Below are 10,396 nucleotides of genomic sequence, written 5' to 3' on the forward strand. Positions count from 1 at the left end.
GCAAGCTTCTTCAGCTTCAGAGAATGACACTTGCGCAGAGATATTGTGGTGGGGAGAAGAGAATCTCACCATCACCCAGACGGAGCTGCTGCTTCTTCTCCTTCTTCCTTCTTTTCCTTCTTCATTGGTGGTCTCACGCCCCCTGTCCTGCTGGGATGTGTGGCAGTGCCAGCCACCGCCGCGGAGCTACTGATACACCTCAGCCACCAGCCCAGGATCTCAGCTCATCCCTGCTGTTCCAGCTGAGTGTTCTTCAGAGCCCTGCAGGAGCACCAGGACTGACTGCCCAAGGGGGTTTGTGAAGCAAAGCCTCTCCTCCATCCCTTCCCGTCTCAGCCAAGAAAGCTGTCATGGGGTCCCTGGTTCTGTTTTCTTGCTAATGCTGTAGCTATTGTGGTTTGTTTGCCTTGTTCTAAATATTAGTAAAGAGCTGTTATTCCTACCCCCAGATCTCTGCCTGAGAGCCCCTTGATTTCAAGATTATCATAATTCAGAGAGGAGTCTACACTTTTCATTCCAAGAGAGGCTCCTGCCCTCCCAAGCAGACACCTGTCTCCCAAAACCAAGACACCTACTAAAACATTCCTTAAAATACTGCTAAAAAAGCTATAGGATAAACCACTGGTTTATCAGAAGGATAAAGTTCAGACAAAACACATATAATTTATCTTGTTGCTAAAAGAAATGTCTGACATCAGTTTTTCCTTGAAAGGAAGATTACCCTTGGTTAGTAAAGGTGAAATTTTATCACTAGAAGCCCACTGCTGGAGTAATGTTTATAATACATTCACACCTAAATTGTTTCCCTTGAGTAATGCTATAGAACAGCTGGCTTCCCAGAAATATGATATTTAATTGAGCTCTTGAACTTGGTGGAACATTCAGGAGGTGCAGCTTAAGCTGTCCAATAAGCTGTCCAGGTTGTAAGAGACGGTCTGAAGATTCTCCCATCTGTCTCACGGCCGCTGCAAGGAAAGACCCTGAATATCCCAAGGGACTCGGTACAGGGGCTCTGGCCTGGTTGAGGTGGATGTTTGCCAAGTGATTGTTTGCAGGTGTGCTTGCTGTGCTACCATGGTACACTGCCCTCGTTCCTGCTGGCAAGTAGAGACTTGTACTCCACACCTGCCCCCCTGAGCAATGGGCCTCATCACAACGGTCATCAATCTCCTCTGGTTTTGGCCTTGTGCCCCTCGCTTTGTAAAAAAAACTATAAAATACATCCCAAAACTTACTTTCCTTGGAGATCTCCCCAGCTGAAAGAAGACTGCATCGGTTGGATGGCTGAGTGGACTTTGACGTTGGTAGCTATAATCCCCTCACTCTCTTTTTCTTATGCTTTGCTTTCTCCTCTTTTCCCTCTATCACATATTAGTGCTGATAAGCACTCAATAAAGTGTGTTTTGCTGTTTAAGTCCCTAGTTCGCTGATAATCTTTTGTACTCCAAGATCAAATAAAAGAACCACATCATGAATCCCACCTTGTGGATCGTGACACAGGTGCAGCTTATTGGCACTCTAGGATCTACATATTTATACACAGCATTGGATTTTCCTACATAGGCTTTTATTTCTAATTACTCTCTTCTCCTTGATAGATACTTGCAACTCTTTTACAGCAATTTTGCAACAAGCCACATTACATCTGAGTGTAAATCATCACACAAAATCAGAATCCTGATTACTTCACACTAGAATAAATGAAATAATTTTGCTCAACAGTTTGGCTAACATGTTATAATTCTCAACACTTCAATTTTTTCCATCTTTCAAAATTATGGCAGTGAAAAAATGTCTGAAAAGAAATATTTTCTTTGATATACAAGGTCATTTCATTTGACAGTGACAAATGTCTCAAAGGATGCAACATACAGATCACCTCAATACCAGGGAAGTTCAAGGTCCTTTTGCTTTGTTTGTATTCACCAAAGGGATTTTAAGAAAAATGTATACCTTAAATATTGCCTTATGCTCTCTATGTACTCACATTTGTAGCAACACAATTGTTGTACATCTTAAAATGCACATCTTAAAAAACACTTAGCTGATTAAAACCAAAGTACGGAATCTGGGGTGATAGTCTGTTATTAAACAATGTTTATGCAGAAAACACACTACCTTAGGTGACAGCAGGAAAGCCACCACACTTGGAAATTAAATTAAATAAATAAATAGCCTGTACACTTACCATTAGAGATAAACACCAATTTTCATACCTCTATGGAAAAAACCCATCTACATTCATCACAGCAGTGTGTGCAGTTCAATTTGCACCTACGCAATTTTAAATTAGAACTTAGTTTCCTAAAGCCAGTGTAATTCTGCTGAAAAAGTGACCTGAAAGAAGAGTCCAGCTGATTTCTCAACAGGTCTGGCTCCCATGGGTCAGATTCATTGTGTGCATACAGTTATCTTCCTGGTGCCAAGTAGGAGCAAAGGAATCAGTCAACCTACTGGGGTTATGGAGACGTAGCACATCCTGGGTGAAGATGGCATGATTGTAAGAAACAAATATCCCTCCTCCATGTAACTGGGTCATCCAGATGGGTGACCTCAGGTCTCCTTCCAGGTTAGGAGGCTTTGCTTATTTATACAGGATAGTTACTATACCACTGTGGCTGGACCTCCTCTCTCCCAGCCTGGCCAGTAATGTGCACCAAGCTCTCTGCACTTTCAGTGCCCACACCAGATCAGATTCCTCTTCCTCACTCATCTTTTACATCTTAGATTCATCACTTACAGTCTCTTTCCCCAGGAAACTCACTAGCATCTTTTTCTCAACCCAAAACAGAGCTGGCAAGAGGACAACCTAGCCTATCTATCAGCAAATCTCCTAGCCACTTCTTTTCCATGCTGGTTCCTTGTCTTCTGAAACTAATGGAAATTATTAACTGAAGACAGATTTCAATACCTCTTTGCCCAAGAAATCATTGTATTTTAAAAAATAAGTCACTCTAGAGAACATTTTAACAGAGCAAGGGCATGATATTTTAGTCAAAGCCTGTCTGTAAAACCCAGCTTTCAACCCAGATGACAATTCCAAAGATAGTGTCCTTGGAACTTTCCTGAAGCAGTGAGAATGAAGAGAAAGAATGATGTTGTGTACAAGAAAAAGAATGATAAACAAAATGTATTAGCCAATAGTAACTTGTTAAGCCACACGAACCCTGTAGGACCCTATAAGAGTGTGCTAAAAATAGAAATAAAGCCAAGTTCACTTTTACCTCTGTGAGGACTCTGTGAATATTCCAAGCGGTTTTCCTTTACCTGGTGCTCTGAACAGGGACCCTTTGCAGGTGCCAGCTCAGCAGGTTCACGCAGCAGTTGGACATGGAAGTGGATCGAGGCTGGGGGAGTAGATTCGCACAATGGGTGGACATGGAAGTGGATCAGAGTTGGGAGGAGGGTTCGCGCAGCAGTTGGGCATGGAAAAGTGAACCTAAGCTGTGAAAAACTGGGGACGGAGGAGCCTGAGATGAAGACCGAAGGCAAGTAAGTGTTGGCACTCAGGGTGGAGGGGTCGCTCACCTCCCCTCACCCAGGGCTGCCAGCATGGATATTGAATTTGCAGCAGCACAAAAACTGCTTCAAAGTATTCTCATTAAACAAGGGGAAGCAGTAAGGGATAAGGGCCTAGAAAACTTGTTGTATGGCCTAGAGAAAATGGGCACTTGAAAGTGCCTCCACTGCTTTTTGCAGTGGAAGAATGGAGAGAAATAGGAGACCAGTTGTGGGAGAAAAAAATTACGTGGAAAAGCAAGGACACTCCGTCTTACAGCCCGACTTGGCAGATTGTAATGAATACCTTAAAAGATATGAAAGCAGAATCTACCCAGGCTGCGAGCCCCGTAATTCTACCTGCGTCACAGCAGCAGCCCCCCACTGCTGGGTGAACATTCTTGGCAATGATGCCCTTGGGGAGAGGCGGGGAGAGTCAGAGAGAAGAAAATAAGGAGATTTCCAATGTTTTTAAATCAATTGTGGACATACAGGGGCAAGATATTAACTCTACCTTTGAAGAGAGGCCAGATTTAGATTGGTTTCCCCCCAACCCAGGGGGCATGGGGGGAGTATTGGAGCATGAGCAGAGAACAAAGGCACCCCCATGGCAGAAGCACTGCAGAAGAAGCTCCAAGGCCATGCTAGACAAATATCAGCAATTACAGAAATAGTTGAGCAGAGCCATGGTGGCTCAGTCAGCTTCAGTGGGAGACAAAATAGTAAAAAATTGCTAACTGTATGGTATCTAGTTTGAAATTCATTACTGTAATTAAAGGTTGATAAGATGCAATGGTTACCGCTGCTACCACCTGGCCCTGAGAAGCTCTTTGCTTAACATCATCTGTTTTTGTAAAATCATGTCCTTTTCCCTCTGTCTGCAAACAACAAGAGAAATATTGAGAGAAAGAACTGCATTTGTTAAAGTTAACTTTGTGGTTTTTTTCTCTCTGTTTTTCCCCTCTGTGAGTGTATGTGGGGGATGTGAAGACTTTGCTCAAACCTTCTAGAGGTAACAGCAGCAGAGCAGGGCAGTTCACCCCCTTACTCCCTCTCCAAGAAGAAGCGCCGGGATAGTACCCAATTTGTTAAAAAGTCATGATTCATTGTTTTCTTAAAATGCCTTTATATACCCTTTTAGAGTTAATTTTTTGTTTTTAAGTAATTATGAGTTCTTGCGGTTTTAGAGTTTTACTGGAGAAATTATTATGACTCTTCAGAAAATTCAAAAAACCTCTCTTTAGAAATGTTTAGAGCAAATATTAACAGAAGTCAAAAGTTACCTTGCAATAATTGAATAATTAAAACCTAAAGTCAAAATATTGAATGATTTACAGCTACTAATAAAACAACCTTCCAATTAATGTTACCTACAGAAGATATTCATGGTTTAAAAAATAATTAGCTAGGAAAACTTCACTGTACAAAACAAAGTTAACTATGTATGTCCCATTTTCTTGTTTTTTCCACAGTTTTAATATGGCATTTTCAATGTGAGTCTTTTTGCTATAAAAAAAAACATGTAACAGCATATATATCAATTTGGACTTTGGATTTTAATTAAAAGTTAGACTTGATGTTTTTGAAAAGTGCTACAAAAGCTGAATGGCAGCTTGCCAAATCCTGCATTGTTGTGGTTTTTCTCTAATAAAACTGCACTTTAAAAATCCTAACAAACTTAAGCATATACCAGGCAAATTCCCTGATATGAATAAGTATTTTCAGTAACATTTGTAGTTATTATGAGTTACTCTCAAGGCGAAATTACATAAAATCATAATGTACTTGTTACAGCTTTATAATCTCTATAGTAAATTCATATTACTGTTATATTGTGTTTAAAAGGTATATACCAAACTTTCAGTTGCCTTTTTTGTAATAATAGAGTAAGACTGAGTTATGCTTTCATTTAATACAAATTAAGTGTTGATAAAATTAAGCCAAGTTAAGTTTCAGTATGTTTAAGTCTGAGTGTTCTTAAGTTTAGTAACTTTGGTATCCATTTGAAGTTAAATATTACTATTTTCTTCTGTCAAAATTCATTTCTGCCAAGTTTGAAATTTAAATTGTCTCATGTTTTGTTAAAAGACACTAGTCTAAATTCCAAAGCATAGTTACTTTCCTCAAGAGATGAAGATCACTACGACTGTAACAGCTGTGATGAAACACCTATGCACACCTGCTTGTGGATGGAGGGGAACGAAGTCTGTGAAACCCTTGATTTCATCAAGAGTTCTATTGTCTGTTGCAATCTCTGCAGTTTTTATTTTCTATAGGTAACACAAAAAAATAGCAACTGTTATTGACTAGGAAATTTAGAAGTTTTTTACCTTTTTTCATATTTGGTCATTAAGACATGAATGTCCTAGAAATATTATCTTGATTTTCTCAGACACTTACTGCTGACATATTCATTGTATAATCTGAATTTATAGATTTTTTATAATGATCATTATCTATAGGGTGTCATTGTATTTATAGCTAGCTTCTCATATATATTAACATATCTTTGTGTAATTAACCTTTTAGACGTGTCATTTGAGATCTTTTCATTTTCTAACTACAGATGCATCTCAGTAAACAAGCTATACAGCTGTTCCTACACAGAGTTTTTCTTGGGTTTTTTCACTCCTTCCCTTGTTTAAGAAGGCTTGCTTTTGCCTAATCCAGTGTAGCTTTATTATTTTTCAGTGCTTCCAGAGTTCCAGGAAAATGTATCGTTGCTGAAAGTCAGCTGCCACGAGACAAACTTCAGATTAAACCAACGGCTAGATAGTTCTATTGGTCTGTTGCCTAAGACTTCTAATAATTTCCTTTACACAAATGCGCTTCAATGGTTTGCTGAGCTTGAAGCATCTCATAGCTGCTATTATTAAGAACCTTGTTTTTAAAATGAGTTAAGAGACATCTTTCCAGTTTAAAGCCTAAGGCCCTGGCCAAGCCTTGACTTTACCTGGACGGAATGTTTGCCAACAGATCCAGACGTTTTCTGTACCAAAACAGTATTTGAGTCACTTTTGACTTGACAATTTGACCCTATTAATAAGACAGCTGGATCAATTTTGAAGTAGGCTTGGAGAATCATTTCTGGAGGTGGTATCCAATCCTTCACTGGTTTTGTTGTCTGCTTGCAGACTACAGGATGCTGGTGCAGTGTTTTAATAGTTAATAGTAATTCTATATCACTTATGTTATTAATAATGTTTATTATCTGACAGACTTCTGATTGCTGTGAGTTTTTTGTTCATTATGTGTATAGTTTTGTGTTGGTATTAATATGCATGATAAATGTACATCTCACTTTTAAAACAAAAGAAATTGATGCCTTGAAAACAATCGATTAATGTAACATGTGCATTAGAAATTTAGACCACAATTCATTTTAAATACTGAAATATTTACACCAAAAATTTAAAAAATATTATAAAATCTGAACCCACAATTAAGTGTACCATAGCTAAATGAAAATGATTCATTAACTTCAAGTAGAGAAGTGCCTATGTTTTGTTGACAGGTTCAAAAAGGTCACTTGTTTGTATGACCAGACTGACTGCTTCTGAAAACATGAGACCCAGTGAATAGAGAAGTCACCATACAGCCTTAGTACTCCAAACAAGATTAGAAGTGGAACTGCCAAGACACATTTAAGTCTGAAAACTACACAGACAGTTTGCCAACAGAAGTTTTATGTTATCATCATAATGTTGCTTCTCTACCAATTTCCTTCAGTTATTCCCTGTTTTAAGATTTTAAAGAAGGTGTTGTATGAATCTTTCTGACCACTCAGTCTCTATCCATGAACAACTAAAACAGCTGCAAAATTAGTTACACACCCTAAAAAAAGATGATAACCCCATTGGAAGTTGATTAACCGATTGAGACATTACTGAGCAGTTAAAATCTCTTGTACTAGAAGAGAGATGAATTTTTCTTATAGTATTAATAGAGGTAGTTATTGTAAGCTGTATGTTATCCTGTATCCATAGAAGTCTAGAACGAATTGCATCCAAAGCCTGGGTTGTGCAAAAAGAAAAAGAGGGAGTTGTAGGAAAAAATTTTAACAGAGCAAGGGCATGATATTTTAGTCAAAACCTGTCTGTAAAACCCAGCTTTCAACCCAGACGACAATTCCAAAGATAATGTCCTTGGAACTTTCCTGAAGCAGCGAGAATGAAGAAAAAAAATGATGTTGTGTACAAGAAAAAGAATGATAGACAAAATGTATTAGCCAATAGTAACTTGTTAAGCCACACAAACCCTGTAGGACCCTATAAGAGTGTGCTAAAAATAGAAATAAAGCAAAGTTTACGTTTACCTCTATGAAGACTCTGTGAATATTCCAAGCAGTTTTCCTTTAAGACACCTACCTCATTACAACCCAAACTTTCTAAGGAACTGAGAGCATACCTTGAGTGCTGCAGCCAGGTCTGGGGTTTCAGCACAGGAATAACATGGACATGTTGGAGTGAGTCCAGAGGAGGCCACCACAATGATCAGAAAGATGAAGCACCTCTCCTGCAAGAAAAGGCTGAGATAATTGGATTTGTTCAGCTGGAGAAGCAGCTTTGGGGTGACCTCATAGTGGCCTTCCAGAACTTGAAGGGAGCCTTCAAGAAAGATGGAGAGAGACTTTTTACAAAGGCAATGATAGGACAAGGGGGAATGGATTCAGACTAAAGGAAGGTTTATTTTACATATTAGGAATTAGGAAGAAATTCTTTACTCTGAGCGTCATAAGGCACCAGAACAGGTGGTGCAGAGAAGTTGTGGATGCCCCATCCCTAGAAGTGTTCAAGGCCAGGCTAGATACTCACTAGGGATATATGATTTGGCATTATATATATTGATACATTATGAAAATTACTTAAGAATCATGATAATGACAAAGAAAAGACACTAAAATTTGGAAAAATTGTTCTTATACTGCATTTCTACTCTCAGGCAGCAGACGAATGAAGCCTTTGAGCAATGCCTATCACATCTGGAAAAGTGGGGCAAAAAGGATTCTTCCAAACTGGAAATCAGAAAGCTAGCTGAAATTTTAAAACTTAGTATCTTAGATTTTAAAATGTTAAGTAAGTTGCTATGGAATTTACTAACATGGGATGTGACTAGTACCGGATTTAGAAGTTGTTCACATACACCTCTGTGAAAATATTAATGATCCTAGTTGTGTCAAAAGTGTGCAGTTATATGGCTTCAGCCTCAAATTGAATAATTCCTTTAGTTAAAGGGAACCCCATACTGTTACCTTGGGGAATTGTAAAAGTCAACACTAAACGATCAATTTTATCCATAATTTTGAAAGTACTAGTCACAATTAAACTGTAATCATCTCTTGTTATTTGGTCAGTATATGTCTGACTAAGGCTCGGCTGAAGGAGAATTATTACATGTTCAGTTACATGTATTTCTATTCTATTTCTCCCAGCAGAGCTAGTCGGATCTCAATGGAAGTTTATAGGAAATTCAGCTACTACACAAGTCTTGTCTTTCCTTTCTTTCTGACTTGTATTTGTGGGAAGAGATGGGATGGAATTAAGCTGTGGGCTGTGGGACACACCTGCAGAAGCATATACAGGCACAGGCAGCACATGAAGAACACATGGGAGCACACGGCAGCACAAGCAGCACAGGCATTAAAATGAATGGGAAGGACACCTGAGTCCTTTTTTGTGCCTTTATTAAGATATCAGCTCTGGGGTGGGGGCTCGGGAGGCTGCGCACGCTGCCGCCACTCCCATGAGGTCGCCAGGAAGGAGGAGTTTCAGTCCTGTTGATAGTCTCCTCAGCAGGCCTGGGCTTCCATCCTCACAAGAATACCATGGAAGACCTCTTGTGGCTCATTTGTGTAGAGGTGTCATCCCAGTCAAGCTCCTGGAGATGGCAAGGATTCTGAGTCAAGGCTAGGAACACCCTGGTCTCTCTGTCAGTTAGGTTATGAGGCTCTTTTGTCTCTCTTCCATCTGATTCACTTGATCTAGGGGCTTTCTCTGCCCCCATAACCCTTTTTGCCTCATTTACATACCAAGGTTGATGGTGCGCCATGTTGGGGAGCAGAGGCAGTGACCCAACCAGAGGGGGATTACAACACTTGGGTAAGAGATGAACTCAATACAATTAACATCCGGGTAGAAACAGCAACAACATTATTAATTCTGTGGTAGACATTGTAACTAGCATCACACTGTAACACCAATATTACATCATAACACATCTTGCTTGAAAATGGTTTTTCTTCATAACAGGCAGCACATGGCGCCACATGGCAGCACAGAGCATCTTGTCTCTGCCTGACCTTGGCAGGAGGAGGTGTCACACGGCACAGCCCTATGGAAATGAGACTGCCAGAAGCTGACAGATGAGCAGGTGAGCAGTATGTGATCATCCCATAAAAGGACATTAAGAAAGTGTTGCTGACATGGCAATGTGTGATAGGTCATGTAGTGAGAATTAGCATATAACAAAATTCTGTGCCTTGAAAAAGTGTATAAAACCAGCTTATTTCTTTGAATAAACTATTCAGATTCCCTGCTGGTCTGGGTCATGTCTCAGTCATTACAGGTATTATCTCCTTTTTTTTTTTTGCTTTTCCTCAAAACAGTCTTCTTTTTATTTTTAGGTTTACTCCTGCACTGGTTCTGGCTTGTATTAATTAACTTTTTGTTCCTTCTCTCTCTCATTTTTTTCCTATCATTTTTTTTTTAGTTTCTAATCTAGCTTGCTCATTGTAGCACAAAGTTTAAGCAGATTGTAAGTACAATATGTACCAGAGAATATTCTCTCCTTTTTTTTCTTTTTTTTTTTCCAGGTCTCCACGTAATTCCCTGAAAAGATATCCTTGTAATAACTTAAAGGAGAGAAACTGAGATGCACTGGGAGACAGCCATTCTTCCTG

At 39.3% G+C, this 10,396-nt stretch overlaps 1 long non-coding RNA gene across 1 annotated transcript; it reads left to right on the forward strand.

Annotated features, from left to right (window-relative positions):
* The first annotated feature begins 2,957 nt into the window (after positions 1-2,957).
* LOC147652442 (uncharacterized) lies at positions 2,958-7,816 on the forward strand. Its single transcript, XR_015287878.1, has 2 exons — positions 2,958-3,372; positions 3,420-7,816. It is a non-coding gene; the product is annotated as an uncharacterized LOC147652442 (long non-coding RNA).
* Positions 7,817-10,396: the final 2,580 nt, after the last annotated feature.

The sequence above is a fragment of the Cyanistes caeruleus genome, chromosome 6, assembly GCF_971803275.1.
Source record: "Cyanistes caeruleus chromosome 6, bCyaCae1.hap1.1, whole genome shotgun sequence".
In the NCBI taxonomy this organism is placed as follows: Eukaryota; Metazoa; Chordata; class Aves; order Passeriformes; family Paridae; genus Cyanistes; species Cyanistes caeruleus.